General features: G+C 36.8%; 1 protein-coding gene and 1 non-coding gene across 2 annotated transcripts in view; both read left to right on the top strand.

Annotated features, from left to right (window-relative positions):
* Positions 1–1,671: 1,671 nt before the first annotated feature.
* TRNAA-UGC (transfer RNA alanine (anticodon UGC)) lies at positions 1,672–1,746 on the top strand. The gene has a single exon. It is a non-coding gene; the product is annotated as a tRNA-Ala (tRNA).
* A 1,391-nt stretch (positions 1,747–3,137) lies between these two features.
* LOC145993925 (uncharacterized) overlaps positions 3,138–27,426 on the top strand; it is an 84,803-nt gene continuing 60,514 nt past the window's right edge. The window contains exon 1 of the mRNA XM_083129873.1: positions 3,138–3,186. The gene's annotated coding sequence lies outside the window, so the exon portion shown is untranslated. The remainder of the gene's footprint in view (positions 3,187–27,426) is intronic.

Genomic DNA, 27,426 nt, shown 5'->3' with positions numbered 1-27,426 from the left:
TACGCTCTTGTGGCGTGACCACTATCTTTATCTACCATGAACGCTAGCGCCACGCGGCTGAAGTCTGTAAATCTCCATTCACTCGAAACTTACATCCTTTTTGCATTTATTACAACAAACTGCTCAGTGATACGTACATTAACCTATTCTACACAACGGTTTACTTTTCTGACATCTCAAACGGATCACCCGGTATATTAATCAATATTTTGAACAATATTTAATTGTTACTATTTTCAATCATCGGTATCGATGGGATTCGGTAAGAGTATCGGTATGGGTATAGGTACCTGTCCTACTGATTATACAGGGTGAACATAAAGTCCCAGCCCATTTTGCAGAAATAATGTATTCATGAATGTGATATTACAACATTAGCATACAGCATATCAGTGCTGTTCAACGTGATGTCCATCAATTTCAAAACACGTTTCCCAACGGGTCAGTGTTGCTCGAAACACTGTGTCCAACATCGCCCCGGTGATGAGTTCGCATGCGTGCCTTATGCGTTGTTTGAGGACTGCCACATTTGCAACCTTACTCTTGTAGACCTGTTCCTTGATAAAACCCCATGCAAAAAAATCCAATGGTGTAAGGTCGGGGGACCGCGATGGCCAAACACGTGTGGATCCTCTTCCTATCCATCTGTCTGGAAACATGTTGTTGAGGTATTCCCGCACAGTCAAGGCGAAGTGCGGTGGTGCGCCGTCTTGTTGGAAGATCACGGAATCAAGAATCCCATCATCCTGTAGCTGTGGCTGGAGGAACAGTTGCAACATTTCGAGATAGGTGTCTGCTGTGATGGTGTTTTCTGCAAATATGAATGGCCCATAGAGTTTTTGTTTCGTGAAACCAAGCCATACGTTCACCTTGGGTGTATTCCATTCCCATTCGATAGTAGCATTCGGGTGTTCAGAAGCCCAGATACGTTTGTTATGACGGTTCACAGTTCCACAGGTGTGGAATGTCGCCTCATCACTGAAAAGGATGTTCTCCATTAATCTATCCTGTGCTGCAGCCGCGCAAAGTTCGTAGCACACGTCTTTCCATACAGCGTAATCCTCCGGTTCCAGTTTGTGGACAACCTGGACGTGGTACGCTTTCTTTTTTAAGGTGTAGTGCAACACTTTCCACACCGATGATTGAGGTATCACCAGTTCTCGACTGAGGCGACGAGTTGATGCAGTGGGACTACGCTCAATGGCTTCACGGATACGTGCTACTGTATCACCCGACATCAATGGTCGACCTGTACGTTGCTCATCGAGTACAGATCCGGTGCGCATAAATTTGTTCACCAGTTTTCTTATATTACTTCGTGTTGGAGCCTCTCGTCCACATTTTCTACGAAACGTCTCCCTGACCTCCTCGAATGTCTGACCACGCAAACGTGCCGTTACAATCACAATTCGTTCTTCTGTTGTTAGCATCTCCTCGGAGTATCATTCACCTGAAATATAAAAACCATGCATTAATTATTTCTGCAAAATGGGCTGGGACTTTATGTTCACCCTGTATACATACTCACCAGAGTGAGAGCAAACACAGCGAAATGCCGGAGAACCTAATTTTCGTTTAGACATTATTTCCGCAACCGGGAATAACAAATGTATATCAATAGGAAACATATCATGATCCAAGGTGATGATGGTTATGTGAATGGAAGAAGTGGCCTCTCCGATGGCGCAGCGGTAGCGTTATCGCCTTGCAAGCAAGGGGTTCCGGGTTCGATTCCCGGTGGAGGCACATAGTGGTTCGGATCCAACTTTAAACTGTAGGTCCAGTCCTGATTAGCCTTAATGTACACAAAGTGGACTTGAAACACCAACTCAACTCAAACCAATGTGACTGGAAGACATGTAAATTTTGCACTTACCCGAAGGAGATTCCCATTACTAACCTAAAAAAATAAATTTCTTTGTCTGTAGATCTCAGTAGCTGCACTCTGTTATGGAACAAGAGTGCGAAAACAAGTCTCTGCGCAAGTAGTGACTCGAGAGGGCTCGGCCAATGAACACGTGAGAGTTGAAGTGAGTGCAGGTAGTGGAAAACGCGAATGCATCTACTGGCCGTTTGCAGCAGCGCTCAATGCTTAGCTCCTCCCCTTCTCTACTGCCGCTAATGCACGCTGCACTTTTTCAACGATGCGTTTCAAAGCAAAGAGATCACAAGACTATGATGCCTCGGTAAGCGATTTCCACACTATATCAAAACGTGACTGCTGCCATCTGTGTGCGAGCGCTAAACTATTTTAAAGCAGAACATATTGAGATTTAATAGTCTTTTTTAACATATAGGTGGTATAATTTCGACGGGTGTTACGTTACCCAGACATATTACGTGAAGCGATCATATATATCAGTCTGGTAACATTTGTTCAACGAAAAGAGTATCAAATAAAGTCACAAGTCTTATTGAAGCAGTTAATAATGTCACATTTCATGTCTGTTGCAGCTATACGCAAGTGCCAGCGCGTTATGCTACGAGCTGTGCGGCTACGATCAAAATATTACTGGACAAAATAATATCAGAACCAGTGCCAGATCTACAAGCCGCAAGACCCCGCAGTGCGGGGGGGAGGGGCGGAGACAAGTAAGCCTTTAGATAAAGATAAAGTTCCCTGTGCATATAACACCGTGCCATGAAGGCACATTTAGGGCATGTAGGGGGACCTTTGGTAATATTTTGCAGGGGGGGCCCAAGATGTGTAACTGATCAGAACTAACACACAGAAAAGGAACAGTTTCTCAATAGTCACACGGTTCAATCTACGTTAACTTGGTTCTTACAATGGATGAAGAATAGTTCAGCAGCTAGTAAGCGATAGCCTGGTTGAGAGGAGAGATTATTTATCGCAGCTCAGAAAATATTACCGCGCGGCTGCTTCTGGAAGGACTACTTCCGCACAACAACCACGTGCAGTTTAAGAAGAGAGGAATAGCGCAGTAGATCACAAGAGTCTGGTAAAAATAGACGCGCTGGATGTTTTGTGGGAGTTCCTAGCCGGACACATGCCGTTGCTCCCCGGTACAACAACGTCCACGTTAGGCAGCGCACACAAGTGATCAGTGAGTGAGAATGTCATTGAGGGCAGTGCGAGTGCCGTAACTTGCTTCTAGTGTCACTAGGTGTCGCCAGTGCAGTTAAAGATCTTCCGGGTGCCCCTTGCTGCAACGGCTGAGAAAGGTTAGTTAGTATCTAGTGTCAGTTTGAAAAGACTTTATTTTGCTTATCTATTCCCGATAATTTGTGATCCTTTTTCTTTATTTGACAATATTTTGTTACTTATAAACTACACGCACTCTGTACTTATGTAATTAAAGGCATTTGTATATTGGACGACGCCTCAGTAAATTGTATGTATTAATTTGTAGGAAAAAACATTTTTACTGGCCAAAGTAGACACAATAAACTTGTTTATCTGTCTCATTGGATATCAAAATCTGATATTTTACGAAAATGTGTGCAATGTGAAACTCATATTTAATTCGTTATTGCATGACATCGTCATGACGTACACCCTTTAAAATAATACGATTCAAGTTCCGTTCCCTATTTTGGCTTCTTTACGTTGTATTTTGAATTCATGATTTCAAGAATGAAACTAGCTTAGAATGAAATAGTGTGTGTGTGTGTGTGTGATGGGGTGTGTGAGCGCGTGTTCATGTGCGCGTGTGTGTGTGTGTGTGAGAGAGAGAGAGAATGCTGTTTTATGCTATTTTATTGGCACCGATCTCTGTAGTGTGGTGTTCAGGATAACGTGGTAAGCATGCAGAAGTCCTGCGTTCTGATTTCACTAAGGCACTCTTACTGAAATTCTTATTGCGTTTTCCTTTTATGTAAATCACATTTGATTCCTAATGTTGCTACATCATGGCCAGGAAAATTAACTTGAAAAATATGACGTCAACTTCGCAGTATAGATTTCTCATCACTACATTAATCTTACAAGGTTTAGATTGAACTCAGGTTCAAAAAAATAACATGTTAAATAGACTCCACACTAAACACGGAGCATTATCCTCAACTTTCACGCCCTCTGAGTTGGAGAATGCTCGTCCTTCGTGATTTATGGCGGGAATGTTTGTTTTGCACTTCTGGGGTGTTCGTGTGTGCGCTTTTATGTACACTTCATATAATCGTTCATCATCATTAGTGAAGCATATGCGATCTGACTCGGAAAAGCACCCACGCAATATTCAACCAGTGGCTCTCACGTAGTCAAATGGCTAGTTAACACTTTCACCTTTGGAGCCAGCGGTCCCTGGGTCGAGTCCCAAAATTCAGTGCTTGATCCAATCATGTGTGGACAATTGAGGAGCTACTTGAAGAGAATCGATGAACCTATCGAGAAGATGGATTTCTTCACACTTCATACTTGTAGTTTTCCAAAGATCAGTAATTAATCGACTTTTTACGTTAGATTATTTTACTTCCATGACATATCTCGGTCTAAATAGTTTATGTCGCCTGAATGTTTCAAAAGTCGCGCAACACAAACTTTGAAAATTTATATCACGAAAACTGTAAAACATATTTACATCGGGCTTCCTGCATTATAAAGCCTCATCCTTTGAGATATTTTTCAATGCTTAACATTATCAATTTATTCCATACAGAAAATTAAATAAATTGATAACTGGCGGAAGGCAGCAATAATTTTTTTCCAGAAATGCACTTTTGAGTAAAAAAAACTATACAAGAAATTATCGGAGAGTCACAATTAGACGTCTGATGACTGATGCCATGTCAGTCTGTTATTTTAAACCAATAATGATCATGTGCAGCATTCAATTGATTTATGACTGTCGCGATTTTATGAGTTGAGTGAAAAAGTGCCATATTTGGGACATCTCTCTCTAGCTGGCAAATCTAGCAGGTCGAAATTTTGTCAACAGACGCACGCAATATGTGCTTAAATATTGGCCCTACATTTGCATGAAAAATCAAAATTATAATTTTGTACTTAAATTTGACTTTTAAGTGTGGCCTCGGTGGCTCAGTCGGTAACGCGTCTGACTACCATGCTCAAGGTCCCGGGTTCGATCCCGGCCGGTTCAAATCCGGGAACTTTTCTAACGGTGGAAGCGGCCCCGGCGCCTACCCAGCGTCGAATAACATGGGTACCTGGGGGAAACCCTGGGGGGTAAAGGCGGTCAGGGGCGTGATGCTGATCACATCACCCCCATTCACGACCGGATCAAGAAAGTGTGGGGCGTTACCCCCACACCCCCTATACGCCTTCATGGCGTGGTGCTATGCACAGGGGAATACTTTACTTTACTTTTACTTTATTTGACTTTTAAGTGTAAATTTCTACGCACCTGGCAACCCTGCCATTCCAACACAGCTGACTAGAGCTTGTTACGAAATTGTAAGGGCGAGTCATAAGTGCGGGTGTCTACTTTTTTATTATTATTATTTTCACAATTTGGACATTAAGTGTTCCGATTAAATCACTAAATTAATCATGTAGGCTATCACTGGGTTAATACATTTGTTATGATTTATTCAAATAAAAGCAATTACAATATTTTATAAACATTGTTAATTTGCTGAAAACATCCCGGAATTGATCTTCAACTGCTAATACCAACTCTTAACAATTTGTGGGATCATTTGTTGGTGTTTGATATTGTTGATTGCTGTCAAGTCAGAAAAGAGAAACATTCTGACAACAATAGCAAACGTGTCACTTTTACAGATGCTCAAAGCGTCGTTGGCTGAAAGACGGTGAAGTGTTTCCTCCTTAAGGGGGAGAGGGACAATTTCCCCTAGGTCCTTCTCTCTTTGGCAGCTGTCGATCACTGTTGCCAGCTTCGCTCTTTTGGAGCCAGATCTGGCTCTCTTCGTGCACTTGTTTGGCTGTGAACTATGACACCCGCCACCTGCCTACTATGATGCCATCACTGGCTCAGGCTTATATAGACAACTTCTGTCATAATTATACAGTTTGCACGTGACGTGATATTGTTATATTGGCTGCGTCGACCCACCCCCTCTTACATCACCAGCTACTTTTGTTTATAGCGCTTTGGCTGGTGTGAAGAGGACGTAATATTGTTATCCGGGAATATTTTTTTTTTTAGATTTCATACAACCATCGGTGGATTATTGAGATGGGTGATGCCGCCGGATCTAGACGGTGAAAACTAAGAATAAATTGCCTGCCATCCCTTTAAAGCTAACGGTAATAACAGCGCTCCCTCACCCACACGCATTTGACACCTAAAATTACCCCAGGAGGCACTTTATCCAGTTTCGTAAATCTAGCTACTTGAAAGTTTTTACTCCGTTTACAGTGAAATGTAGCTCTTTTATGTGCATCAGGTTTGGCAACACTGCCAGGATGACCGTAGGAGGCAAGGAGAAATACATTGCTCTTGTGGAAGTATTATTTTATTTGTTCTCTTGGGAATATCAAACTTCCGATGGCATAGAAAAATATATCAACGGAAAAAGGACAGACTGAAGTAGTAATTGACAGGCGGAAATGTCGAGACTTCCATTTGATTAGCCGTAACTTTAAGTTGAAGTTGATTACCCATAAGGAATACATGGGTTTCTGAAAATTCTTATTCATCATGTTTTTCAAACGTCGTATCTAGCTTAATTATCAACTTCAAAAAAACACTTTCACTTGCAACATGTGGAGAAATTCATACTCTATTGAACACCAGCATTTTTCCTCAGTAGCATTGCCTATTCGAACGATATTGAAATCAACAGGTGCGAAATTGTCCCTCATCCCCTTAATGTTCAAAATTTTCCGTTTCAATGTTGGTCTTTAATTATTGCAGGGTTGTTGGATGTGTCCTGTATACTACTACTTTGAGGTAACCCCAAAGATAGAAATCTAGAGAGGATAAATCTGGACATCTGGTGATCTTGGGGGCCACAATTTTTCTCTTTCGTGAAGAAACTCGTGCAAAAATGCTATAGTTTCGTTGGATGTATGGCAATTAACCAGCAATCGCGTTCAACCTCTTGAAGCAGGGAAATAAACTGAGTGGTGATATCTTGCTATACAACACCATCCACTGTTAGGTCAAAGATAATGGGACCCACAATACGTCGTCGGGATACGGTACACCATTCTCCAAGTTTTTGTGGATGGAGCGGTACCTTGTGAATAGTGTTGCCCACGAGACGAGACGAGACTTTGGTCTGTCCCGTCCCGTCTCGTGAAAATGCTGTCTCGTCTCGTGTCTCGTCTCGAAAATATTCGTTTGTCCCGTCTCGTGTCCCGTCTCGAAGGGTTCTGTCTCGTCTCGTCTCGTCCCGTCTCGTTTTGTCCCGTCTCGTCTCGTAAAAGTGATCCGGGATATCATGCCAACGAAAGTCAAAAGTAGCAGAAACACGAAATATTTTTCCGGAAAGTGGGATAAAGCTCCAAATATTTAATCCATTGCATGGTGAGAATAAATAAGGTTCGTTAATCATGAGGACATTAATATTAAAAATGCAGTTTGTTGGTTACTGATTGCTAGGTATCTTATGAAATCTACCTTGTGGTTTTTCTCGCTTCATACAACTGTCTATCCATCGTACATTTATACCGAGTTTGTTAGAACCTGTCCCGTTTCCCGCGCTAGCGATCGCTCGACAGTTTCGGTTCCAATGAGAAACGAGAAAAAAGTCGTCTGCTGGGCAGCGAGGAGCGAATGGAAGCCAGAAGAGAGGAGCTTACGTAGACGTTGTTGCCACGTTGCGTATTTTAATTTGCTGCCTGGCTTTGGCTTTCCCCAGCACGGAGTTCAGGCGGTCTTCAACAGCAACACCGCTTGGTTTATGCTAGAAAAGCCAGCGATCAGCTACCGCGGGAAGCCGGACAGGTTGTAACAAACACGGTATAAGTGAGTGCTCTTTTTCATTACTGCTATACCTTTTGGAAGTCTTGAAATGTTTTCCAATAGACCTTCTTTCTTTCTGAATGTCGATCTTCCGTGCACTATGAAAATGTACATTTTTTCTTTAATATCTAAGCTTAGCGCTGGGGAGTAACAAAAAAGTTTTTAAATGTGTAGTACGAACACAAAAGACTATTTAAAATTTCAATATTTAGTATATTACAAATAGAAAGCATTTATTGTTCTTAATATTGTTAAACATCTTCTATGACATAAGTTTCAAAAAGTGTTTCTTTGTGATATTGTGCTGTTTCTCATGCTCAGCTTATGACGCACATACTTCTTTGTTTTCCCTTTAGTCTCTAAGTCCGGTACCACCACCGCTTGATCTAATTTATCCTTCGGCAGGCACGCATCTAGAAATATATGTCGGGGGAGGGTGTCTGAGACAAGTGTTTCAGAAAAAATGATAATAATAACATTAACGACAACAATTAAGCAAATGTTTAAATTAAAGCATTAATATAATTCATAGGTCTATTCACTTGAATATGTAAATTAATCAATTCTATTATTGTTATTGCATGACATGTTACAAAGATGGTAGAAGAATAGTAATATAACAGCACGAATATTAGCTAATATCTAGTTTACGTGTAGTTAAGATCGTCAAAATCTGCATGAAAACAGCTGTCCTGGCAAGAAAATTAATGTCAAAAAAGGTGATGAATTGAATATTTGCTGAATAACAAAAAAAGATGTTACATCCAGTTGACGAAAAATAAAGTTCCTGATTAATATTTTATGCTCATTATTATAAGTAGTAGCGTACATAAAACTTCATTGCTACTGTCATTCAAAGCAGTATGATCCCAATAGAATCCTTGTTTTCTAGTACGTTCGGCAGGAATATGTAACCCTCGATTATGCTAAACAAATATATTTTTTGTTTAGCTAGAGCAAGGCCCCAGGAGGATGCAAGAAGCCTTTCCTGCAAAAGTGTATGTTTTACGAAGCGAAGAAACGTGACAAAACCACCACGTATGGAAGGCAAACCTACATTAATTTTATATCGCACGTTTACAGAGCCGTGCCTCCTGAAGTTATAAAAATCCCAACTTCAATGATTCTTTTAGACATGCTATAGTTGAAAAAAATATGTTTAGATGGACCCAAAGTGCATCATTATCAGATTATGCATATAACGTGTTATTGGAATCAACATATTTGTGTAAATTGGGTGCCTCCCGGATGGCGTAGTAATAACGTCGAGGTCTTGTAATGAAGGGTCCTCGCGTCGATACTCAATGGAGGCACAAAGTGGATCGGATCGCACTTTAAACTGTAGGTCGGTTCGTGATTTAGCCTATTTGCGAATCAAGTGGACTTAAAAAAAAACAAAAAAAACAAAACAATATCAACCTTAAGAATATTAGAGTTGGTGTTTTAAGTCCACTTTATGCACAGTATGGCTAATCGGGACTGGACCTACGGTTTAAAGTGGGATCCGAACCACTTGTGCCTCCACCGGGTATCGAACCCGGGACCCCTTGATTACAAGGCAACGACGCTACCACTGCGCCATGGGGGAGGCCTTAAGAATATTAGATTAAACTAATTCACCCGCAGGTGAGTCACATTTCACATATCCTTCTTCATCCTCGTTCATAGACTTTCTGCAATACTCTTGTGCTGCATCCCAACAGGTGCGAAAAATGTGAAGTTATTATTTCCCCGTTTTGCGTTATTTCTTTTCATAACAGTAAGGCTAAATTCTCGTTTTATCTGAACTTTTAAAAAATGTGCAAAATACGTCTCTATCTTTAAACAACCACCCTTTCCCATGTATGTGTAAAATAATCCCAGTCTGTCTCAGAAAACCTCTTCCTACGATCAAATGAAGGAAACAACTCTCAAGTCTCAACAATTATAAATTTTTGCTTAAATTTCCTATAATTTATACAAACAGTAGCACATATCACGTCCTTTGGTGCAACACTGTCAACAGCTAATGTTACTTTCCTCGTCCTAATAAATTTACTTCCAACCAGTGACGGCGCCAGGGAAATTTGACCTGGGGGGAGTAAGGCTGGCAAAAAAATATTGTAAGGGGGCAGTCACATTAAAACGCCCGAAAACACTACACATATATATACTTATATAATAATAATTATAATAATAATAATTATTATTATTATAATTATTATTATATTCATGTATGGTGTTTTGTGTGTGTCTTTTATTTAGAGTGGACGTTTACTGCCTAAATTTACTTCTTGATTACGAGTTTATCTCCACATGATTCGTTTTAATAAAGACATTAATTCTTTTTTATTGGTAAGTTGCGTTGTCTCTAGTGGCCTATTTCAGTATTGAAAGAAATTCATAATTTTATAATTCATCGTCTTTCTTGAGATGAAACTACTGATATAAATATTTAAGTTATAAGATAATAATATAAATGATGAAAATAATGCTTCTAAGAGTTTAATTTTCTTGCAAAATAAACGTGACGTTGGAAGAAATGAATCTTCTTAAGTATTAGAAACAATGTGAGGCACTTAGTGAAGTGCAATTCTCCTGTAGGAGAATTCTGCTCTATGTGCTTTGGAGAACTCATTGCGCACCTTTGGTACGTTCAGGACTTGACATTTCTTCTCAATGGCAAGAACAGCCAAATGAGGCAGTTTGCATCCAGCATCCTGTTTCGAGCAAGCCTTTTCAAAGATTTTAAGGACAAAAATCTTCGTAACGCTGAAGAGTTTTGGGCAAAATTTGTGTTTCACCTTTCAGGGAAATGTTATCACAGGATAAAAAATCAGACAAAGGTTACAGTTATCTCATAATTCAAGAAATATTCTGACCCTGGCAATACTTACTCTTACTCTACCACTCCAATGTATGTCTGTGCTACCCAATTACAGGCACCTATGGAGTTCATGGGAAGAAGTTCTTCGATTTTGATATGTACGAGAAAGAGCGAACCTGCATCTAATGATTGAAGAGTGGCAAATCCTAATAAGCGTTCTTTTACCTGCCCGCGATATGTTTTGAATCGAATTTTAAGTGTAATTTGCATTTTAAGGTTCACGTTCAATACATTTCCAAATAATATCCCCTCATTAGCTTCAAGAGTATTTAAGAAATTCCCTTTGTTAAGGTTTCCTCAGACTCATCATCTCGAAATTCAAGTCCCTGAATAGTAAGAAACCGCGATGAATCCACAACAACTGACATGTAGTGTCGGTTTTTCTCCGATCACCTTTCGTCCTGGGTTCGATACCCAGTGGAGGCACTTTAAACTATAAGTCCAGTCCCGATTAGCCTTACTGTGCATAAAGTGGACTTCAAACGCCAAATCAACAAACCAACCAAATCTTGAATCAACTTTGAATGTCTTTTAATAATTAGCGTTGTCACTAACGACCATGATTAGAATAATTTGCCCGTACTACTACAGATGATGTCTTGTGGTCCTGAAAATATTCGTGATGTTTTAAAATCATCCACACTTTTTCCCAGTTCTTAAGACTGGTTAAAACTTAGGTATTACAGGACATAAATGAATGAGAAATCACCTATGCCCAGGTCGGCGCTCGAATCTTGGACGAAACAAATTAATATTTGTTAATCAGGTTGGTATTATAAGCAGGAAAGTGATATCATGCAGAATACACCACTTTGAAAAGGTGAAAATCGTCGTACTCTTATAAATGAACTCTCTTATTATTCGATATTTAATTAACTTCAGTTGGGGGGCCCGGGTGGGGCAAAGTGTCTGACATGGGGCGCCCCTCTGCCCCTCTGGCGTCGTCACTGCTTCCAACCCTCTAATAACTTCGCTGCTGATAGCCTCACCTTCGAAATGGAAGCTTGTGTGTCGGCGAATAATACAAAGAACTTGTGTTCACTGTCCCTCTTTCATTTAAAGTCTGCCGTTTTCCTTTTCAGCTCTTCCTGCAAAACTTCCTGTCAGCAAGCAAACCAAATTACAGAATTTTTATTGCCCCTCCCTTGCATAAACTTTCATTCCTACTTTAGGCCTGGATTTATGGCACGTAGCCGCTACTGCAGGTCAACCTCGCCCTATGCTTGGTGTTTGCCCCCTGAAGCAAAGGTGTCCATTGTTCAAAGTGAAACCTTTGTCAGTGGGGAACGGCGAAAAATAGTCTCGGAATACACCCTGGTCGTAAACAAGCTCCCGCCACCCTGACATTGCTGTCAGCTTTCCTCTGAAGTTCGATAAAACTACTTTGTGAAATGTGTTTAATAACGAGTGAAAATGTAGACAGTAGATACTACATGTACTTTGCTCATAAACTTGAAGGCTAAATTTACAGAATAAAAAGAACAGCTACAACATTCCTTCATCTGATTTACAGAAAGGCTAATCGGGACTGGACCCACAATTTAAAGTGGGGTTCAAATCAGAATGTGCCTTCACCGGGTATCGAACCCGGGACCCCTTGATTACAAGGCGACGATGTTACCACTGTACCATCGGGGAGTCCCCTCATAGAGCAAAGTTTCCTTCTACGACGATTATACAGAACTTAGTGCACTTCCTTCATTTGAAATCTATTCTACGTATATCAGCCTCAGTATTTCGTTATTACAATCCAAGGAATAGTATTCTCCTTAAATAAGAAATAAAGAAATAAAAAAAACATTGGAAATAATCTTCAAACGGACGAAAAAAATCGAATCCAACCACCTGCAGAATGCCTGAGAATTTTCTCAACAAAGACATATCCGAAATTTCCATAACATTCTAATAATTTCGCAATCCGTGCAAATAATCATGTGGTAAAATCTTGTCGTGGTTCCCTGTAAACACTAAAATCACCAAATTACTTCTTTCCATATTTCCCGTATTTTCTCCTCCTCTTTAGCTCTCAGCTGTTCGGAGTGGGATAATGCAAGATTATTTGTCCCTAATTATCTCCTACTCTTAGTCTTGCTTATATCTTGGACTCCCTAATAACTTTCCCAACAACTCCTCACCAATTTGTACTGCCATGTTTGCTACAATGCTTTTCCTACTTCCTAATAACAGTCACTTCTGTACACCCTTTGATGTAAAAATTAAATAATAAAAATAAGCCATATCCGTCGGTCCGTTTATCTTTCCAACCTATAGAGCTGAGACTATTTTTACAAGATAAACCTCGGACGCAGACATTTCACGATCTTTTGGCCCCTCCTTCCACCTTTTCTACCTGCCCTTTTACTTGATGTTATTCATAATTGTATTAGTAACTGGAGTACTATCGTAACATAAAGTTATTTTTTAAAAAAAATGGGGAGTAACGCTGTGTTTCGAAAGAGTATAGGAAATAAGTTTAGGTATTCATTCATGCCTCTCTCTAGAATAGTCTTCTTATTTTAACTTAATACACGCTTATCAACGTTTCTAATTGAAATACTTTATTCCAAGCAAACAAGTATTTGCAACTGATTAAAAATTTTGCTTTTATTTTTTCGAGACATTCGAGACGAGACGAGACTTTTCAAAAGCCGTCCCGTCCCGTCTCGTGTCTCGTCTCGAAAACGAGACGAGAAAGGCATTCCGTCTCGTCCCGTCTCGAATTTCAAAAGGCTTGTCCCGTCTCGTGTCTCGTCTCGTTTTCGAGACGAGACGGGACATGTCCCGTCCCGTGAGCAACACTACTTGTGAAACTCATGAGGCTTTTCAGAATACCATATTCTGCTGTTTTGACTGTTTACGTAACCATTCAAATGGAACCAAGCTTTAACAGTGATAAACACGAAATTAATTAATGATGCCATTTTCTTCGATGAGAGATCGAAACAACCTGCAGTACTTCAAGCGATTATCCTTATCAAGGTGTCGCACTTCTTGAACAGCGCGAACGCAATATGGTTTTAGGGTAGCTTTCTTCACAGCCCTATGGGCACAGGGAAGTGACAAGTCCGAATGGGATGCAAGTTTCCCCAGGCTTTTGGTTGGATATTGTTCCAGGCGCTTACACACATCCCCCTCGCCATCCCCCCTGCGGCAGGATTTAAAACCGATAGGCAAGCACCTCGTGTTTTGTCACATACACTTCCGGTTTCTGAAAATAGTCGTCAAGCAGTTGCTTTGTGAGGTACAGCAGAAGCAGGGTATTTATCTTGAAAAACTTCTTGGACATGAGTGTAAGAATGAGTAGCAAAATACTCTTCAACAATGTACACGCGCTTCTCCAATGAATACGCCATGCTCACGGCATTCACGACGAAGCGTCAGCGAAGAAAATTCAGGGTAGCCAGGGGCAGCCTAGGATTCTCTCGAGAGTCGAATTTCGGTACAAAATTACGATTTATGATTTTTCACGTAAATGTATGAGTAGTATAGTTTATACTATAGTTAGGACGAGAAAGTATGAGGTGTTTTGACTGAATAGAAATACTTAAAACTAAGGCAAAATGTCTATAAAATTTCATTGCTACTGTGTAAAACCTACGATTTTTGTAAAAAAAAAGCTTCCGAGAAAGTATGACCCCCCCAAATTGATGTGACAAAACCTGAATTTGCCAAAATTATTGTTTATAAATTTGTTAAAAATATGGCTTTTCTCGATATTATTTTGACTACACTTAAAACTAAGTTAAGATGCTCTTATAAGTTTTTTGATTATAGTGTCTAACTCAAGATTTTCTGTAAAAAGCTCACGGGAATTTCCCGTAAAAAGTATGACTCCTCAGAATTTCCCGTAAAAACAAATTTCTCGGGAAATTCCCGTAAAAACAAATTCCTCGGGAATTTCCCGTTTTTTTTTTCTTCTCAGACCAAGTTTAGCTACATCTATAAAAAGCTGGATCTAACTATAATAGTTAATATTGTGAGAATAGTTGAAGAGTACAGACGTGTTGTTCCAGTGCTCCTCATATTATAGTTCTGTTTGGTTTGATATAGTGAATTTTTTTATTATTTATATTAAACATATTTCTAGTATACTGAACAAGAATTTTATATTTTGTATAAAAAAGTCTGATATTTGTTACATCTAGTTGTAATTAGTTTATATTTAGAGTTTAACCTGCATCTGTTGCAATCTGTTTCCGTGTGTTTTACAAAATCAATATATAACACACGCTATTGGGTCACTGCCACCGACGTGCATGTTTGTGCATGCAATTGAGGAAGGTTAGTGTTTCAGTAGGTCGCTGCTTTTCTGTCGATCCATACTTATTCTACCTTCGTGCATGTAAGCTATATTGGCATTACAATTTGTCTTAGTTTTATTAAGTATAAAATTTTGATTTGAAACCCGAGAAATTTGATATAATAAACCGAGGATAAAAATTAATAATATTAACATATTAAATATATACAATAATTATATAAAGTACACTGCTGAACCCAATTCATATTATATATTAAATATAGAGATTTAATTTAAACCCCAAGAAATCTTATAACTAATAACAAAAATGCCAAATCAAAAATATTGTAAACAATGCAATAAGAATATTTCTAGCCCTAATTGGGCTAAGCATCAAAGAAATTGTAATCCCGACAAATGGAGAACTCCCACAAAAATTTGCCCTAAATGTCATAGAAAATATAGTCTGGAATATTTCTTATATAAACATAAAAATAATTGTTCTGCACAGTTTTCTACTTTATCACAACCATCTACATCTTCATCTGGTCTAAAAAGAAAACTTGAAACCCCTATTAATTATAAACCACCAAAGCAGGCACGCTATGCACCTATTCATAGTAGTTTTAATGGTCAACTAAGTGATTACCGTTTTATATCAGACCCAAAATGTGATATTAAGAATTTTTTGAACAATATAAATCCTGATGTGCAGGATATTCTAAATAAACAAAATAACTCTTATAAATTATCTTTTAAATTATTTACACAATATAAGAAAGCAAATGGAACAAAATTTACACACCCCCACATAACAGAAACTGTAGTTATATATTCAAATAGAAATTTAGATAAAATAATAAACAGTTTGATAGATCAATTAATTATTAAACATTCTGAATTTGCAGCAAAAGAATCCGGATGGAGTTTATGTGGAAGTCCACTCAAGTTATATATTAATATTTCTAAATTTAACCCACTACAAGTTTCTAAATATTTGCCATTACCTGCTAATATTAAAAACAAAAGAGCCGTGGTTAACATAAAAAATAATGATGAGAAATGCTTTCTGTGGTGTATTTTAGCTGCTCTGTATCCAGTTTTAGATCATCCTGAGAGAATAACTTATTATAAACAATATGAAAATGATTTTAATGATGCAATGGAGGGCTTAGAATATCCAATGTATGTTCAGAATATTGATAAATTTGAAAAAAAGGCCAGAGATATTAATGGTAAACCATTATCTATTAATGTATTTATTTGTTCTAATGGTCGTGGCAATTGCCTGATAGAACCTCTCAGAATTAGTACAGTTGATGATAATTTTGCTGTTCCGATTGATTTGCTTTTAATTGAGGGGGATGGTACATACCATTACACTTTAATACATAATCTTGAAACTTTAGTAAGAAAACAAGTAAATAAATCTAATACAATATTTAAGTTGTGCCGAAGATGTTTAACTGTATTTGATGGTCAAAAAATAGTAAATGGGGTTCGTAAAAATAATGTAGAAATTGCTAAAAACAAGTTAGTTGAACATTTAAAATATTGTGGAAATCATAAACCTGTTCATATGGTGATGCCTAATCCAAATGAAAATGCAAAATTCAAAAAAATTGAAGCCTTATTGGAACACCCAGCATATATAGTCTGTGATTTTGAATCAAACCTCAAACCTCTTGCATTCTGCAATCCAGATCCTGATGAATCTTCAAGTACATCATACCAGTTACACGAACCTTCTAGTTTTTATTATTTTGTTATACAGGATGGTGTGGTTAGTAAAGAATATTTATACATGGGACCAAATGCTATCAAAGAATTTGCACATAGAATAGAAAATGAGTGCCATGACATAGCATCTAATATTTTATTAAAATCAAGACCTATGTTGCCTTTAACAGAAGAACAAATTGAAAATTTCATTAATGCAGAAAAATGCCCGGTATGTGATTTTAAATTTTCAAATACAAATATCAAGGTGAAACACCATTCCCATACAAGTGGTAAATTTTTAATGGCACTGTGTAATAATTGTAATATTAAGATCCAGAGACCAAAATTTGTCTCGATATTTTGCCATGGTGCATCTAATTATGATTTTCATCACTTGATCAGGTACGAGGGGTTTGACAAGCAGAATTTAAATATTTTAGCAGAAAATGATGAGAAATATATATCAATTAGCAAGATAATTAAAGTTAATAGTGTTTCCATTCACTTAAGATTTCTTGATTCATATAGAATTCTGTCGGCTAGCTTGGCTACTCTGGCCAGTCAATTATCTGATGATCAATTTAAAATTACTTGTGATATGTTTCCAAATCAGGACCTGAAATTAATTAGGCGAAAAGGTGTATACCCATATGATTATGTTACTGATTTTTCTAAATTTGATGAGTGTTCTCTGCCACCACAAAAAGCATTTTATAGTAAACTCAGGGCATCCGAAATTACTGATGAAGATTATCACCATGCCAAGTTGATGTGGACCAACTTAAAATGCCAGACATTTGGTGATTATCATAATGCATATTTAAAACTTGATGTCACTCTTTCAGCCGATATACTTCAGGCATTTAGAAAATCTTCCATGAAAAATTATAAACTAGATCCAATTTATTTTTATAGTGCCCCAGGTCTAGCATGGTCTGCAATGTTTTCTAAAACTAAAATGGAATTAAATTTAATCCAAGATCAAGATATGTATCTATTTATGGAACAGTGTATAAGAGGAGGGATGGTGCAATGCTCTCAGAGATATGCCAGGGCTAATAACAAATATATTTCTAATTATGATCCAGAATTGCCATCAAATTATATACTTTATGTGGATGCCAATAATTTGTATGGTCACGCTATGATGGATAAATTGCCATATGCAGGACTTGAGTGGGTTGAAAATTTTAGTATTGGGGATCTTCAGGATTTTGATGACAGTCACTATGGTCTATTCTTAGAAGTTGATATGATAATTCCTGAAAATTTACACAATAAGTTTTCTGATCTGCCCCCAATTCCTGAGGTTAAGTGTTCACCTAATTCTAAACAAAAGAAATTGATGATGACTTTGGAATCAAAACAGGATTATGTAATATATTACAAAAACCTTCAGTTTTTGATGCGTCATGGTGTTAAAGTAATTAAGGTTGGGAAAGTTTTGAGGTTCAGGCACTCAAGATGGTTAAAACCATATATTGATACGAACACCGAGCTTCGAGCATCTGCAGTAAGCCAATTTGATAAAACTTTGTTTAAATTAATGGTAAATTCAGTATATGGCAAAACAATAGAAAATGTTAGAAAGCATAGTGATGTTAAATTAGTTACCGACCCCAGCCGGAGCAAAAAATTAGTGGCAAAGCCGAATTTTAATTATAGAAGAATTTATGATGAGAATATGGCACTTTTTAATATGAAGAAAACAAAAATTAAGTTTGATAAACCTATTTATGTAGGGGCAGTGATATTAGAATTGGCAAAATTACATATGTTAAAACGTTTTTATGATGTGTTGAAACCTTTTTATGGTGATCGTATAAAATTAATGTATATGGATACAGATAGTTTTATTCTTGATATTCAAACAGAAGATGTTTATAAAGATATATCACATCCTGAATTAATTAAATATTTTGATACCAGTGAACATTCAAAAATTCACCCCCACAACAAAAAGGTGCCTGGCAAGTTAAAAGATGAGACACTTGGCGATGTTATTGTAGGATTTGCTGGGTTAAGGGCCAAGATGTATAGTTTTAAAACATGTAGTGGTGGTGTTACTAAAAAAGCCAAGGGCGTTGGTAGAGTAATTGTAGATAAAGAGCTTGAATTTAAAGATTATGAAGATTGTCTTAAATCAGATAGGTTAATTAGAACATCCGAATGTAGAATCCAGAGTGTGGATCATTTGTTGACCACAAATATTGTAAGAAAAGTGGCTCTGGACCCACATGACGATAAGAGATGTATTTTATCATGTGGTATACATACTCTACCATGGGGTTATTGTGACTTGAGAAGTGGTAATCAATGCCCAATTACAGAGCATGATTTGAAATAAATAAAACATGCCAATGAATTTATTTGGATTTTAAAAAAAAAACTATTATGGACCTGCCGACACCAGCACCCTCTCCTGATATAATATCTAAACTAACTGGTTTGCTAATTATTCATCTCAATAGCATACTTACAGATGTTGATGATAAAACAGGTAAAACATTATACATATTTAACAATAATTTAAACCATTACCAATTACCTATAGGTGGTCAATTACAATTTATTACAACTCCCGAGGGTGATGTCAAAATTTCAGTAGGGAGAAATATTTATAGAATTAAGCACTCAAACATGATTTCTGGTACTGTATATACCATCTCTGCCGGTGATTGTTTATATATTGAGGTCCCGGGATATTATGACAAACTTATACCTTTTTTTATAGAATTAAGAATTAGATATTCAATAATAAATAACCCCTAAAATAAAATAAAAATAAAAATGCCTAATGATATATTTGGCCATACAAGACATGAAGATCACAGTGATGAGATTCTGATGCTTGATGTCAGAGTGAAAAAATTAAGAAGTGATTTACAAGTTTTACAAAGCACACTCAATGCCAGTCTTCAACTAGAAATTACAAATTTACAATCACAATGCATGGACCCTCTTCTTAAAATTGATTCTGAACTCAAATTGCTGCTTCAAAAATATACTGATTTGGCAACATTGGATAATTTTCAAAATTTAGAGGAGGCTGTAGCGACTCTTCAAACCAAATTAAAAACTCAGAATACCAACTCTGTACAATTAAAAAAGCAACTAGAAGAGCAAATTGGTAGTGTCCAGGCACAACTCCAAACAATTGTCAAAAGCATAAAATCACAAGAAGATTTTGATCTAGTAATTTCCACTCTAAAAGAACAAATTCAATCACTACAAATACCTAATCTGGACCCCTTGAACAATGCCATATCCGAGGTTAAAGAAAAAATTGAAACACTTGAAAATTTTATGAACAACTTACCATCTTCTGATGCTCTAAGTGCTATAAGTCGCAGTGTTGCCAATATCAAGCTGCAACTTGAAACATATGAAGATTTTGGAAAAATTCAGAGTACCATAACTCACCTTGAGGGTACCATAGCAGCAGTACAAAGTGATCTGACAAATGTACAAGAAACTCTAGAATCTCGTTTGCCTGGTATTGTAGACACTCTTGTTAGTGTTCAGTAACAGATCACCAAACTCGAAAACCTCAACACTGAATCTAAGCTATCTCATTTTCATCACTTGATCGATGATATCCAAACAAAACTTGAAATTTTACAACAATCGACCCCTACTCAGGCAGACATAACCTTGCTCCAAGATGCTATGCGTAATGTGGCTGACGCTAGTGAATTAAATAGTGTGAAATTAGCACTTGAATCTTTGCAGAATACTGTATCTAATTTACCTACATCTCAGGAACTTAAAAATATTAAAAGATCAATAAATCGCATACTAAAATCAGAAGATATCAAGAATATCCAGACAGAGATCAAACAACTTACTCATACAGTGGCCACTCTTCCAACTAATCAACATGTTAATGAACTGCATGCTTTATTTGAGGATATTAGAAGACAAGTCCATGATCTTACTGCCCAAAATTCTAAATTGGCAATTGTTGAAAATTTACAGCAAATTGTAGCAAACATCAAGCAACAACTAGGGACCATGGAATCCAACCAAACAAATACTCTGTCTGTTTTTGCCAACCAGCTTCAAGAAATTGTGCAACAATACAAAAAACTTGCTGTAGACATAAGAATAAAACCAGGCCACGATGAAATTGTTAGGACTATCAACGAGCATCTTGAATCTGTAACAAGTAGATTGCTTACAGCAGAAAGAGAAATAACTGGCCTAATCGAGAATCCTAAGCATACAGTAATTCTTGAATTAAACAGTATCCCTAATAATGAATATGATTCACCATTTACACCAGGTGGGAGACTGTATAAACTATCCCCTGCACAATTTTATTACCAGTTTTTTGTTGGAGGCAAACTTAGACCAATCAAAATTAAATATTGGCTACAACCACAGGCACATCACTACCCTACCTTATCAATAACTAATGCTGAGAACAAACCAAAAATCACTAAAATAGAGTTAGAAGATTTTACAGATCACAATACATTAGAAACATCTTATGCCGAAGATGATGGATCTCTGGAATTTAAAATACAAATAGGAGACAAATTATATTTAGAAAATCCTGTAGTGTCTGCTGCTGAACACCCTATAGTTGCAATATTCTTATTTACATACCATGTCTAGACAAATTATTGTTGATGAATTACACAAACCAGCTAGACGTAACTATAAGCGACTGCCAGTGGTTACAAAAGGCATAGATGATTTATGGCAGTGTGACTTGGTGGAAATAGCAAGTGGACAGTTGAAAAACTTAGACAAGGTCAACAAGGGATACAAGTATATACTTACTGTCATAGATACATTTTCAAAATTTGCCTGGGCATTGCCGCTCAAATCTAAGACTGGAAAATGTGTTACAGAAGCCTTCAGGACAATTATTAATGAGAGTGGAAGATCACCGCGCTATTTGCAAACAGATAATGGCAAAGAATTCTATAATTCGGTGTTCCAACAATTTATTAAAAGCCGGTCAATAAAACATTACTCGAGTTACAGTGATCTCAAGGCCTCTATTGTGGAAAGATTCAACAGAACTCTAAAAAATCATATGTATAAACAATTTACCCTTCAAGGTAATTATAAATGGCTTACTATCCTACCAGAACTTCTAGATAAATATAATAATTCAGTTCACACTACAATTAACATGAGACCCTCTGAGGTAACTTCATCTGATGAGCAGAAATTGATCAGTACTGTTTACTATCCTAGATACCAACCAACAACAAAAAAACCTAAATACAAAATTGGTGATCAAGTAAGAATTAGCAAATATAAGTACTTATTTAAAAGAGGTTTTACAAGAAATTGGAGTACTGAATTATTTACAGTGGTTCAAGTTAAACCTGGGGCTCGTAATACATATATAATAAAAGATCACCGAGGTGAAATTCTCAAAGGCAGGTTTTATGAAGAAGAACTTAACAAAACTAAACAGCCTGACACATATCTTATAGAAAAGGTCATTCGCAAAAAAGGCAATAAAATACTGGTCAAATGGCTAGGACTTCCAGAACACAATTGGATCGAAGCAGACAAAGTGATAATATAAACACCTGGGATGTTATAAAAAGACTACGAGATCCTGAACAGCAGACTAAGAGAAATGGCAATCTGTTGCCTGATAATATTAGATGTCTTATTGTTGGGCCATCGGCCTGTGGTAAAACTACACTAATGATTGATAATTTTTTATTGGCACCCAACTGGTTAGACTGGAAAAACAGGCACTTGTATGTCTTTTCTAAGAGTTTAGAACAATTAAAATACCAGCAGTTGATGAAGATATATGATGGACTGGATATAGCCACTTTTGAATCAGATGTTAAACCACTTCATGAATGTCTCGATAATTCTGTTGTTGTATTTGATGATATTATATTAGAAAACCAAAACAAGGTTAGAAATTTCTTTACACAGGGCCGACACAAAAACATAGGTTGTTTCTACCTGGCACAGACTTTTTCTAAAATACCAAAACAATTGATAAGAGACAACAGCAATTTTATATGTGTATTTCATCAAGACCATACCAACCTCAAACACATACATGATGAATATGTAGGTGGCGACTTGAGCTACAATAATTTTTCTAAGTTTTGCAGTAGGTGTTGGAACCAGGACAACTATGGATTTGTAACAATTGATATGACAAGGAAACCTAATAATGGTAAATATAGAAATAAAATAAACAATTTTCTAGACATTGAAACATATAAAAATAACCATGAAACGACCAATTATTGATGATCTTAAATTAAGAGACTATCTTGTAAAAAGATTTAAAGGATGGAAAGTAGAGAACCGAGGTATCTATGAACAACACAAGCGCACAGAACAACCGATTATTGATGCTATTAGTGAATTAGGTAAAAATATTAAAACTGTTACAGAACAAAATCAAAATTTAATCACAGAACTTGTACCTGTAGCTGCTAGGAACATATTAGATTATCCAATCACCCTACTTTCTAGTATTCATACTCCTAGTCCTATTGCTCCTCGAAGAATTGAAGCTAGTCAGGATCCTATTGAATTGGGTCTTCTTGCTCAAAAATATTTAACCACACCTAAAGACAACAAAGATGAGGTATTTGGTTTATATTCTGACACAGAGGTTGATGGTAGCATCATACATAGAATTGGCAATTTTAGAGTAACATTTATGGGAGATGATCTGATTGTATATTCAGAATCTCATCTTGGAGAAAAAGGTGGTTTTGTTAAGTATCCTGGAACACCTGGATTATGGGAATTGATGACTCGGAAGAGACCTGGCAACTATACAGATCAAGATTATGAGCATTACAAAGAAATATTAATAAAATCAGATGCACTATACCAGAACAATGATCCCACACAAAAAAGAGTCAAGTCTAGCAGTGGAGCAAAATACAACAATTTAATCAAACCCATATGGTCTCAGATCAAGACAGGTAGTGGGATCAAACAGTACAACACTCTGCCTAAAGAATTTGTCTGGGTTGACGATGTCAGGAAACTTGTAGATAGGTTGCTGGTGATAGCTGGGGAAGAAAATGCCGGTAATCACAATTTTTACAATGAAAAGGTTGGAATTATGGACATGATAAGCACCAAATTGTCTAATTTTATAGTTTTATAGGGCATTGGATATCTTATAAAAATTATTAATACTCTACCACCTAAATTTTGGAATATCTCCGAGGGTCGGGGGCTAGTTAATGACATCATAAACAAGTTGCCATTTGAGCTACACATACCAGGCTATCAGTATTGTGGTCCCGGTACCAAACTAGACCATCGACTAAACAGAGGTGACCCTGGTGTTAATCCCCTAGATGCTGCTTGTAAAGACCATGACATAGCATACAATACACATACCGACCTTGACAAGAGACATGTGGCAGACAAAAAATTAGAAGAAGTTGCATTTGGTAGATTTGTAAGCAAAAATGCTTCTTTGGGTGAGAGAACAGCAGCATTGGGGACTACCATAGCTATGAACACTAAACAAAAACTGGAGTGGGGGTTGTAATATATTAAGTAAATTAGATACAATTTAATTGAGGTAGTTAATCCCAAAATATGTATATAATAAACCCAAAAAATGAAGGCCAAAGGTGTTATGTATCAGATACCTTATGCAGGTCTTAAAAATCTTAAAACTATTGATAGTCTTCTAACCAAAAAACAGCGCAAAAAGAAAAGTTCTTGTCTTGCCAAGGGACATGGTATGAAATTATTACTTAGTACCCCACAATTAAAAAAATTACAGCAATCTAGAAAAAAATCACATATAGGTGGATTCATATTTAGTATCCCAGCTATTTTAGCAGCATTGGGGGCCGTGGGGAGCTTGGCTGGGGGATCGGCTGCCATAGCAAAAACAGTAATAGATGCCAAGAAGAATAAGGCAGAATTAGATGAACAAAAGCGCCATAATCTGGCCATAGATAAACAAGGCAAAAGTGTTAAGAAAGTTATGAATAAGTTAAAAAAAAACAAGAGCCGCTTACCAACCAAGATATTGAAACTTTAATCAAACCACTGGGCATCAAAAATTTTAGAGGAGTATACATGTCCGATTCTTTACCAGAACAACCACTCAAAAAAGAGTGTGGCATAGTTAATTTGGATAAGTTCAAAAATCAGGGCACTCACTGGATTTGTTATCTTAAATATTTAAACAATGAGGCATTTGTGTTTGATTCATTTGGAGGTGTTCCACCTGAGAATTTAGTAAAATATCTAAAATCAACTAATCTTTATTATAATAATACCCGTATTCAAAATTTCAAAGATGTTAGTTGTGGACATCTGTGTTTATCTGTTCTTAGATATATGTCTCAAATAAATAAAACATCGATTGAAAATTTTCAAAAAGCCCTGTGGTATTTAAAACATCATGGGGGTATTCCATCTCAGCAGCCAAAATTCAATATTGAAGCTCAGATTACATGATGATATAGTGTATCCCAAAACAATAGCTCTCAGAGCATTCTATGGCATGTACTTGATACCTAATATTACACACCACAACAACAAAATTGCAGTTGGTGACCAAAAAATTATCATCACTCCAGGGCAGTATAATTTGTCTACTTTAAATGCTCAGTTACCCAGAGGTATATTGTTAACTCAAAATTCTGTCACTCACAGAGTAGAAATTGTGTCTGCTACAGAAAAAGTAGATCTGGGTACTATAGGAGAGTTATTAGGATTCGAGAACAACACAAAACTTGAACCAGCCATTAAACACACTGCTATTAATATACCTAAATTCTTAGCCATAGAAACTCTAAATATTCACTGTAATGTGGCCGAGGGTATGATCACCAAATCAAATGGTATTGGCACTCACAAACAAACTGGCATTATTGCAACATTTAAACCTAACTCTGAATTTATGGAACCGATTATCTATACTCCATCACCAACATTATATTTTCCTGTGTGCCATAATAGAATAGATTATATTGAATTGATGGTCACTAATGAAAAAGAAGAATTAGTTGACTTTGCTGGAGCCACAACAACCGCTATCATAGAAATTAATATTTAAATAAAAATAAATAAATAAATAAATAAATAAAATGGAAAATATTGAGAGTTATGAGTTACAATCATTCCCTCCAAACCGGAGGACCTTTGCAAATTTAAATCAAGCCAACACAGAGATTGAGGTTGACCTTGATGTAGGAGATGGATTTATACACCCTCACAGAGCAGACCTATATATTAAATTTGATGTTGTAAAACTCGATGGTACAGATTATCCGGCTAACTCAAATATAAGATTGGTAGACAATTTTGTGCCACATTTGTTCTCTGAAATTGAGATTAGAAAGCATGGTGTTGTTATAAACAGAGTAGATTACCCTGGTATTACTTCCACAGCATTGGCCACACTAAAATTATCCAAGACCGAGGCCTCATACTACAAAATAGGTGGATTTGAGGCTGGTGATAAAATAATATCTAAGAGTCACACAGTACTGTTCCCCATGCGCCTGTTGCCAGGATTCTTCTCAGATTACAAAGATATTATGTGGAAGGGTGGTTTAAGAATTACATTTAGAAGATCTGCCAATGATAATAATGCTTTGATGAGGTATAGTACATTAAATTCTACTGGGGCAGCGTTGCCTAATACCTTACCTGATGAGGGTAAATGTCTTATTCAGACTATGGAGCTAAGAATTCCAGTTGTTGAATATGAAGCTAGTTATGCTCTTAAATACAAAGCAGATATTCTAAAAAATCCACAGGTTCCTTTACAATTTTATACATATCAATGTGTACAGAAGCCCGCCACTGGTACCTATTATGAATTTGATGCTACAAATTCATTCTCCAGTATACAATATGATATGCCAGATTTTGTGGTGGTACTGTTTCAGACTGGAAGACACAATAATCAAGAAAAAAATTCAAGTAAATTTGATAACTGCAACATCAAAAACATATATCTTAAAAATGGCAGAAATGAAGTGTTCCCTAGAGAAAGTTATAATTTAAACATGTCCAAGGATGATTTCCTCAAATTATATGAGACATTTTCAGCTTACAAAAGGGTCACAATTGGGAATACTGATATGTATTACTCACCAGATGAATTCAAAGCACAGAGACCCATGTTTGTCATCAACACCTCAAAAAGAAAACAGATTGTGGTTAATGACAGGACAAACATTAAAATTATTTGTGAATTCCATGATACACTTCCTGATGACACCATATGTAGTGTTATTCTTATAGGTGAAAAATCATATGTTTATGATGTAAGAAATGAGAGAGTCACAGAGCAATTCTAGAAGAGTTTTGCATATTATATTTTCTTAGTATTAGATAAACAAGTTGAGCCTGCCTGCTCCCGAATTAAAATATTCGAGTTAACATATTAATATTCTAAACTTAAACTAGAAATAATTAGAAATAAACCAGAAATAAATATGTGTAGATATAGGTATATATGTAGATAGGAATATATATGTGGTAGGTAAATATGTGTAGGTATAAATATGTGGGTGGGTGTGTGTGTGGGTGGGTGTGGGTGTGGCTCATAAAAGCATCTTAGCCTAGTTTTAAGTGAGGTGAAAACAATATTGAAAAAAAGCTTATTTTTAACAAATTTATAAACAATAATTTTGGCAAATTTAGGTTTTGTCACATCAATTTGGGGGGGTCATACTTTCTCGGAAGCTTTTTTTTACAAAAATCGTAGGTTTTACACAGTAGCAATGAAATTTTATAGACATTTTGCC

Source organism: Lepisma saccharinum, chromosome 10, assembly GCF_977018435.1.
Source record: "Lepisma saccharinum chromosome 10, izLepSacc3.1, whole genome shotgun sequence".
Classification (NCBI taxonomy): Eukaryota; Metazoa; Arthropoda; class Insecta; order Zygentoma; family Lepismatidae; genus Lepisma; species Lepisma saccharinum.
This window is presented reverse-complemented; position numbering and strand designations above follow the sequence as displayed.